The sequence below is a fragment of the Plectrocnemia conspersa genome, unplaced genomic scaffold, assembly GCF_051122295.1.
Source record: "Plectrocnemia conspersa isolate PC_06_02 unplaced genomic scaffold, ASM5112229v1 ptg000009l, whole genome shotgun sequence".
NCBI lineage: Eukaryota > Metazoa > Arthropoda > Insecta > Trichoptera > Polycentropodidae > Plectrocnemia > Plectrocnemia conspersa.
Genome location: NW_028277173.1, coordinates 28,054,023 through 28,065,122, shown reverse-complemented (window position 1 = coordinate 28,065,122; position 11,100 = coordinate 28,054,023).

Here is an 11,100-nt window from a genome sequence, read left to right as displayed (position 1 = left end):
GACGAGCTCCCTTCGAGAGATTAATTTTTAATTAATTCAATACAATAAAGTTTTTTAATTTTTTTTTATTGTTATCTTCTACCATTTACTATTGTCCAATTGCATAACATGTAAAATTACACTGGCAACGAACTTGAATTAAGGCCTTATTTTTTCACAAATAATATTAATATAATTTAAAAGTGTATTAGTATTTATATATTATATCAAGTTGTGTGACATATTCAACTAGTTATACGACAGAAAAGCTGTTTGCTATTTATGTATATTTATTAAACAAATATAAATAAATCCAGTATACAGTTAAAATACAGGTGTCATATTCGGGCGGCAGTGTCGAATAAAAAAGGGTCTCGAGATTTGTTTCTCTGGCCTCTTTGGTCTTCGTCTATCACGCAGTCAAAACAATTAAAGCTGTGCAATATTTTAAGTATATTTGGAATAAATTATAATTTTTAGAGAAATTAATTTCAATCACAAATGAACAAGCACAGTCATCTAGTGAAACATCCGATACAAATATAGGTGTTTTAGAAGAGTTTTAAGAAGTAAAGAATTGGTAATAGAGAAACATAAATTCCCTATTTTGGTTCGGTGATCACTGCTTACATGGCAACTGGTCACAGGAATATTGCTCACAAGTTAGTGTTGAAAGGGCTTTCTCTGCTTTGAAGTTTATTTTATGAATGAATCTAAATAATTTAAATCAAAATACATTGAAAGATATATTAATAATTAGAAGAAACTTGCATTTTTTTAATTATAAATAAATATACCTAAGATATTTTAAACAACTTTTTTTATGTTTTCAGTCATCCTTTGTACATCTTTAACCTTGCTCATAGGTCACCATTAAAATAGCTTCAATTTATACTAAATAATTCTACCCTAATAATTTTCAGAAACTCATGAAACGAAACTCTTCCTCGTTTCATTTTATTTTAACTTACTGATTTTCTTTCATATATCTATTTTTACTTTTTATTAAAAAAATATTTTATTATTTCGCAACGTGTAAACCGTGCTTCGAATAAAAATGTAAGCATATAAAATAAAATGCGCTCGCGAAAAAAGTTGATTAGAATTGAAATAAATTATCATCAACGGGTGCGTGTGTTTGTGTATGTGAACGCGTGTGAGTGGTCAGATGGCGATGGGGTGGGGGTAAATGGTGGCTACCGTGTGGGGGCAGAGATGCTGATCGGCTCCCAAAATGTGCAGCTTTTAAAATTTTTCTTTATTTAAAATTTATAATTGTTTACAGAAAAATAAAAATATTAATTGTGAAAAAAACTCTGTTATGGAGAAGAATGCTAATTTTGATTCGGTAATTCTCCTCGAAGTGTAAATGGGTCCATTTGCTACTGCGTACGATATTGTAGATTTGTTTACCTATTTAAAGCATTACGCATAATACGTTTGTTATTATTGAACAAGCACGAACGAAATTAAATTTATTTGTGAATATTCTACATTTTTAATATAAATATATAAGTATAACGACATTGAAAATATTTTAGAACAATGTATATTGCGTTGTAGAATGCTGGATACTAATAATAAATGGATGTTACAAGATATGTATAGTAGTTTAAAGTATCATATGTTACTGCAGATTTTCTTAAACGTTGTACTGATACATATGGTCGATATTGCTCTGTAAATGTAGGACTCGTAAAAGTGACAAATATGATTATACTTGTCAACATTTTTAAACTTTTGTTTGTAACTTGTTTACGATTTTCTTACCCTAAGGCGCTTGAATTCGCAGTTGAAAATACGCCGTTGAAATTTAAAACTACATATATACTTTTCCGAGCGGTGGTGGAGAAGCTGGCGAAGGGATGATGTCTGTGGAAGATCCTCAGAGGTTTTGTAGTTGTGGCAAGCGGAAATCAGTTCCTTTCTGCTGCAGTGATAGTGTGGTGGAGTTCCTTTCTGGCTCAAGTCGTGTCTCGGGCCTGTTTTATGGACATCTTTCTGAGAATATTGCGGCTAATATATTGTTTCCCATGACCGTTTCGCAGCAAAAAATATTCTTTCAATGCATCGGAGTATAATTGCGAGTCATTTATGTGAAACCTTTTTTTTAGACGCAACGAGGGCTTTTGTGTGGTCTTATCATTTACATTTTATGTTTTTTTTATGTTTTTCTTATTCTTGAGTTTCAAGAATAAGAACCCTAGCACTTGCATACATATACCTGATCCTAATGCGTTATGCATTATGCAAGTAGGCTTTAATTTTTTATTTTGGCACCAATCATGCAATATTTTTATTAACTGTTTGAAGTGAGCACTTTTTTACATTGACAACAGTAATATTGACAACACTGCTGTCAGCTGATAGATACCTCGTGATCAATTGTCAGTTTTAGTAAGAAAGTGCACTTAGAAGCCCTCAAAATAATACATAAAATCGTGGATACATCTGAATGGATTTTAGTACAGAAAGACATTGCCACTGACTTTGCAAAGCATGAGCAGGTGATAAATGAATATCGATTAGTATATTATAGTGAAGAAAGGTTAGGAGAAATCTCATATCGCATTGAGGAGAAATTGAGAAGCCCTGCTTTAGCTAGCGCTAAGAAGCCTCTCACTACCAGAGACCGCTGCGAGTCGCTGCATTTCCTTGGAAGCGTTCCGGCTCGGACACCGGCCGTTCCGCGACACGTGAAATATTTGAGAACGTCCCGGCGGATATGGAGATGTGGCGATGTAGCAGTAGCCAGCGCACATAAATTTGCAAGTGTATTATGTAAATGTGAGCGTGCGAATGTGAGCGTACGCTCAAATGAGCTCTTTTTTTTCCACACACAACCTCCCCCCGTCACCCCCACCCCACACTGTCCGGTAAAGATTTTTTCGCAGTAATTTGCAAACTGTAGCGAACTACGCCGCTCGAGAGCCAAACCGAAATAAATTACGGCGCGATATAACGAGAAAAATACACGGCGGATGTGTGAGAGCGGTCATATGTGTGTATGTATGTGCGTAAAATATGTGCATATGTGTTGGACCGCGTATAAAGTTCGCGGATGGAAAACGGACGAAAAAATTAACGGGAGCTTGCGTATTAAAAGTTAATTTTTACATCGGCGCCGGGTAATTGATGTGTTCATTTTAGGCTCTAGACGGGTTGCTTCTGTGTATCGGGAGAGTGAGAGGCTGTTTTTTTAAATTAAAACATATATTCTACTAAGCATCTTGATAATATATAGTGATTGACTGTGTCTTATATTAAATAAATAAAACTACAGAAATACTGTAAAAAATAAAAGCCCTTAACTAAAATACTACAAAATTATTAAGAAATAAATTTTGGCATTTATTAATTTATTATAATAATCTTTATAAGGCTCTGAAATTGTTTGTAAATCTTTTAATATGTAATAATCACTAAGCGAAGAAAAAATAGGTGGTAGAATTTTCTATTGTAGATCTACAACAACTTTCTTTCTAGGTGGCTTCTTGTCCTTAAAAACATTGCAAATGGACTTGTTTTATCCAATCCAATCCTGGGATCCCGGACGATTTTCGATACATATTAATCTCGGAATTAGAAAATATAATCCCAAAACCTTCGGGGTTGACTTTTTTTATCAACAAAATTCGAATTGACTTGTATAAAAAATTGTAACGTTCAGTGCACGTGTACACGTGCTCACATATTATATATATATATATATATATATATAACATCAGAAATCGATAAAGTAGGGGTATACTCCATTATTAAGTTAGCATCACTGCATTACTCACCCACACTCATTCGTAATTATGTATCACTTATGTAACATCAATTATGTATCACTCATGGAATTCACCAAGCTGTTTCTAAAGCTCTTTACAAAATGATTCCAATACAACATTCGGAATCATGCTCAGAAGAAAATTATCAATGGATATAAAAAAGGATTTTTGATAATTGATCGTGAATCTGAAAAACACCGCTTTGGATCTGTATATAGGATGACAAAATTCGTGATACCATATACAAAATGACCACTAAGAATGCCGGTTTTTACAATAAAAAAAAACGTTGAAACGAGCATGGAAAAGATCTTTCACTTTTATTAAACTATAAAACCAGATGTAATAGTCTTTATAATATGCTAAAGCGATTTTTTTTAAAAGTATACATAAAACGCAAATAGACTTAAACAATGTATCGGTAACGTTCAATGAAAATTGCAGAAATTATCAAAGTTTTGAAACCTCTAAAATTAGCTGTGATTCCAACTTGTGCTTAACCGACGCAATTCTTAAATTTTAAGGCAATTGATCAAGCTTAATAAATTGTACATATGTCACTTTTACCAATTTTATTTATGTATTAACTTTGAGTTTAAAAAAAATCAGATCCCGGGATCGTTAACTTGTAATCCCCAAATTTTTCTCTGGGATTAGATTCCCTAGTCCCGTGGCGATTTATGAATCCAAATTGGTGATCTGAAATAATGGTGTGGCTTTCCAAGCTGCTGTTTGAATTGCCTTTGTTGTGTTTAACTGCTTGTTCTATTTTATTATTCCTTACTGTACCGCTGCATTCATAGATATCAGTCAGGCTTTTGACAAAGTCTGGCACGATCGACTGCTCAATAAAATAATAGTAAGTCTACCGAATAAAATTTATAAAATATTAGAATCCTACATAAGATGTAGATACTTTCGCGGAAAATATATTTTTCTCCGAATTGATAAATAACAAATATTTTTAAACTATTCTATTGTAAAATAGACATTTCTTTACTTCTTTCTGTTTATTTTTTACTTAGCCAGTAAACAGAAGAGAGTCATAATATTTTTATAAAATGTCTTCCGAAAAAGTCGATATACGAGACTGTTTACTTTATGAATTTTTTGAAGGTAATTCTGCACTGTGACAATCAAAAACATTTGCGACGTGTACATTAAAATACACCATTAAAATTCGATTGAAAAAAGGTGGTTTTTTGGTAAATAAATAACATACCCTTTGAAGCCTGATTATGACAAGCTGAAGCCCATAATGGCCATCGCTTCATTTTAAATATCAAGGAGATTAAACTAAAGATGGAAGTGCAACAATAAACTGTTGTGAGATATTTGCATCCCATATTAATAATTTAAATATTAAGTTTTGACTCCCCCCCAAGCAATTGAACTTAGTTGCATTGATTGCAAGACAAAAGCATGAACCTTTTTTGAATAGATTGGTAGCTAGACATAACATATATAAGCTAGGATTAAAATGTATTATTTTTTTAAACAATAATATTATGCATTATATTGGCACTATATATTGACTCTTTAAGTACTTAAATTAACCGAGATATTATATTTTTAATTAACATTTTTATGGGTTTTTTACGCTCATTAATGTAAAAATAAAGCAAATAATATTACAGTAGGTCTTATTTTATTTTGAATGTCAATGATATAAGTACTGCGTTGAAAAAACATGAATGGAGATAAATCGTTTTTACGAAACATTACTGAAATCAAAACTAATTGTCATTCAAATATGATTCATTGGCAGTATGTAGTAAAAGAGAGTGACGGCGCGTGCTGGGGGACTTTTGATTCTTCGCTGACATAAATCACATTCGTAATTGGCCGGCATAAGAAGAGCATTATTTCGTAATTGCTATTTTGACGATAAAGTCAGGCCCCAAATATGTCGACGACATCAATATTCATGCCAGGGGATTATAACAGACAATATGCATAGGTAGCTACTACTACATACACTCTTCCATTAATAATACGTGTCTCCCTCATTTGAATACCTCTCTTGCTCTGCGCTCTCCCCCGACAGCTCTTTTTTATCTTCCTTTTTTTAATGCCGTACCAACTTATTATAATTATAATGTCAAACAGTAATATATGTGTTCAGTTCGGCGCCTATTGGGGTACTTTGTAAAGCCGGACGCACACCTGCCGAATATTTATTTAATGTATTATAAAACGTCAACATAATTATTAATAAAAGTGATACTTGTAAAATTAAATTATTTAAGTTAATTGGCACTCTTATCTTTTTAATAATTGGTATTTATTTCTATCAGTATAAATTGCAAAGCTAAATTAAATATATATATATATTATATTTAAAGATACATAATTAAATATTTGGATTGTTTTGGCTGAAGGGCAATTTAAAAGTGTTTTTAACATTGCTAAGAAAAAAGAATTAGTTCGGACAAAAACTAGAGCTATAAAAAGACAATGCAACTATAAAAGGTCAATGCGTAATGCCTCTAAGTAGTTTGTAATTTTTTAAATACATAAACATGTACATGAGATAAATTAAAATATTTAAAAGAAACGTTAGATTTACTATTTGTAGAACTAAAATAATATTAATCTTTTTATGACTGTTAAAAGTAATTTTTTACAAAAATGTTAAGTCATGAAATTGTATAATCTTTTCGTAGGTAGATGTTAATTTGTGTTGTAATTTAACGAGAAATTTGATTACAGTGATTAAAAATTAAAAAAAATATTATTTTAATACTATTAGTGCTCCACTGTTAATGTTGATTAAGTTGAACTGTTTCGTTAAATATTTGTTGTAACATGAGAGCCGTAAAGCTGGTCAAAAGTGAGACTCTAGACTCCAAAAAACAGTTTTTAGTAATATTTTTTTGCCAATTTTTTCATAGATAAAAATAAAAGTTTTTTATATCTGTATGTCTATGGTATTTTAAAAATATTTTTTTAAATTTCACGTCATTTTTATACCCGTAAAATATTAAAAACAACACAATCAATTTGCATGTAAGATGCAATACAGATTTAATTAAAATATATATTTATCAAATTTTATTTTATTTTAAATTTATTACGACATACTACAGTAAAATTCTAAGAAATATATACACAGTATGGCAGTGGGTTTGTAAAAAATTGATAAACTATGAGATACTGCGCCTTTAACCTTTTAAATGCCATCGATTTTTTAGTGATTTGCCTCTTATTTCTCTTAACGCGTCAGTATCTTTTTTTTTGAAAATAAATTTTAAGTACTTGGTTTACTGATAAATTAAGCTAGTACAATATTCCTTATTTATTAAAAAATTGTTTTAAAAATAATTTGTTTAAAAAAACAACTAATTGCTCATCGGTGAGTCTCTGGGGATTAAGTGTTAAGTCGTATATGTAACGCAATATTAAAATTATTTAAAAAAAATTTCACAAAAAGAAAAAATGATATTTTTATTATTTTTTTTTTATTTATTTATATGAATATATTTTTTTAACATGTGTATGTTAATATTTATTTATAGATAAAAAATAACATACTACGCCTTTATTTGACGCAATATTGAGATAATTCAAAAGGTTTTTTACAAAAAAGAGAGCAATAAAAATACAATATTTTTTTTCATTTTAGAGTATTTTAAAAGATATTTTTGTAAAAAAAGGGCATTGCCTATCATGTTTTTTTTTATAAATATTTTGATTATAGAAAAAAAATTTGTCTGTATGTCTATATATTTTAATTTAATGTGGCTTCTTACAAGCAGAAAATATTGAAAATGGCACCATCAGCTCGCAAATAAGCAGCAATACAAATATAATTCGAAAAAATATTATTGAAATTCATTTATAATGTATTTTAAAGGTATAAATATTAATAAATGTCTGCACGCTTATTATAAGAACATATCTTTGCGAGTTTTTTGGTATTTCTCTTAGAATGTTTGTAGCTACGGTTTAATTTACGAAATTCTAAGACTTTCAAAAAATTGCGTCTTCAATTCACATGTTTACAATACATGTATAATGTTTTTAAAGTATCATTTTTATTTCTCCCTAATCCATAAAATATAATAATATGAATTATGCGATGTGTATTTTAAGACGTAGCAAATATATTTTATTGCTTCTTTTAAATCTATTAGTTATATATACACAAACATGTTTTTTTTGTAAATAATTATAATTCTAAGCTAATTACAAACAACACAAACGCTAAACCGACCGCACAAACAAATTAAACCCGCTTAAATTATAACGCAAATTAAAAATAAATGTAACGTGTGCGGGCCCGCCGGGCGTTTATTAATAATTATTGCGTGTAAGCCGGGCTTTACACCGTAGGCGCTTCCATCTGGAAGTGTGTTGTGTTTTATGCCATACATAGGTATCCGAGCACACCCACCCGTGTGTGTATGAAGTTATTTTTACAGGGTGCCGTTCGCTACTGTATAAATTATGACTGGACCTCCGATATGCATTGACTGGGCCTCGCAACTCTCCCGGTTAATATTGTAAATTGTTATTATAAATTATATCAGAGCCGGCTCGGAGAATTTGCAGGGCCTGGTGCAAAATATGTATGTGTGCAAGGCCTACTTCCTGGTAAATAATTGTTTTCCATATAAAAAATTGTATTTTTAAAAATTAATATTTACATAAATATGGAAATTTTATTTATTTATTATTATTTACGGCATTACAATATTAAGTAGAAACGAAAAAAAATATAAAATGTATACTTAAGTTATAGAATATATCAAATTTGCTACAAATATTGCTTTATATGGAATACATTTATGTGTATAAAGTAATCGTAACACAATATATTATATTTAGGTCAAAAAAATATATTATGGTTTAGACCTCAAAATTGCAGCCAATCGAAAGAAGTCATAGAGACTGGTCAACATTTTTGTGTTTACATCGTCATCAGAGAGAGGTAGATATTTTATTTTCGCAAAAAAATGCGTTGGGTTAAAAAAAACATTTAATTTTTTAAACTTACCTGATTGTTGCTTTACTGTAATGGTGCTTAGTCTGGTAATGACGACGTATATTGTATTCTTTCAGAACAATCATAATGTCATTGCACAATAAATATTATACTTTGTCATCTAATTCGATAATAAATAATTTACACTAACACTTCAGAAAAATGACATTCGAAGTTCACAAGTCTCTTCTTTTCTGTGCTTAGCAAAAAACGCAAACACATCACGAATATTTACAAGTAATAATATAAGAATAAAATATCGAAAAAAGCGTTACACGGCGCGGCGCATTGAACACGCGTCAAATTATAATTGCGCAACTACACAGCAAAATGCGAAACAATAGGAACACCACATATCGTCATATTTCGCAACTTAAGTTGACAATTAGCCGTTCCTTTATTACGCATTTTTAAAATTTTCAAGTTTAAAATCTATTATATAGGCTTCAGGGCGTAGTTTGCCGGCTCTTAGTCTAGAGTAGCAACACATATTTAGATCGAATATGTTGCATCTCAATGGTCTTACTCTAAAATTGGTGAGCGGTGTACGTGAGCAGAGTTCTAGTCCATTTGGAATCAGCTGACTCTCGAGGTCAGTCGACAAGAAAATTAATCTTTCGTTGACCAACAGTTGTAAAATATCCAAAATTAAGTATCACTCACAGTTATACTTGACTGGAAAAGTGTTCTTTATAGTTTCAAGACAAGGTGAAAATCTTTGTTCTCCAACCCCAGATTAAGGGATTTTATACTTGTTATTCAAATCTTTACTTAGTCATTGATTTTGCATTTTTAGCTTTCCTGCAGGAGTAAGTTTTATGTCATATTTTTAAGTTAAACTCAATAAAAAATTAATTTCTATTTGGTTCTGAAAGGAATAAAAATTTAAATATAAGATTTTCTATTTATTATATTTTTTGCGTACAATATAAGCCTGTTTTATTTCAGTTATTATGAAAACTTTAAGGTTTATTACTAAAAGAATTTGTTTTAAATAAATAGCTAGTCTGTTTTAAGTACATATATAATACATATGTATATTACAATTATTTTGTATTTGAAATTTTATTAAAAAAAATGGCTTCAAAAAAAATAACCTTTGAAAATTAACAATAAATACCAACAAAAATTAATTCAGAAACGAAAGGCTCGTTGCAACTGTATACTTTAAACTGCCTTTAGGCTTGCTCCGTTTTATCAAGGATCTCTTTATTTATTATTCGTTCATTACAAGAAAAAATGATTACAATAATTACTATGCCTATTTTATACTTTGGAGAAATTAATTTATTATTAAACCGCTAACCTTCTGGTAGTTTTTATATTTTATTCTACCTGGACTGAATTACGTCTTGGTAATTTATAGCCCTTGCATTTATGCTTGTCATGGACCTTTTTTCGTTGCGGTCGTATTAATTTTGCCATGACTCAAATTATGATAATAATTTATTATGATAATATAATGTTGGTGCTTATAAATGTTCTGATACAAAAAATATGTGTTAAAGTGAATGTTATCAGTACCTTAAAGTTTTTTTCGAATTATGACGAGAGCTTTTATATTTGCATTATTATATTATGACACTTGATAAAATATTATTTTCATGAGTTTTTTGTATTTGTGTTAATATTTATTTATTTGAATTATTAAATATTATTATTTTTTAATGTGCAGACATTAACATTAAGTTGTAGATATATTTACATATTTACAAAATAAATAAATAATTTGTAATCTTCCCGGAAAAATATTCCCATACAATTGAAAAAGCTGCGTAAGACGAATGTATTTTTAAAATGACCGCAAATGCAATATATAAAATTTCAGAAAGCATAGAAAATTGTAAATAAATATTCAATATTTTTTTCTTTAGCACTTTTTTAATTTATATATTTATTTAAACTTAGCGCTGAATTCAGGCAGTTAATGGAATTAAGTGTACATGAATATAAACAATGGCTCACTGAAAAGTAGCCCAGATATGAATACATGTATGACTGTGCAAAATTATAATAGAAAATACGTGTACGTATACGCATTACGCGTACGTGCGATTGTTTTCCATATTATAAATATGGAAGGCTGTGAATTTCCATAGCTTTTGAAGTGTTTTTCCGTCGGCGCTGTGCATTCGCACTTCCAACACAACCCCATTAAGCATGAGGTGCCTCCAAAGGGGTTTCTCCACCCCTGTGCCTAAAAAAACTTCACTGGTAATTTGACATCTGTCGCGATGGACTCCTAGCGCGCTTAACGCCGTCCCTATGTTAAAAATCCTTTACAGAATTCACTGTAAAGATAATCATAAAATAATTCAATTTAAAAATAATAAGCTGTAATATTCTTATTCTACTTTA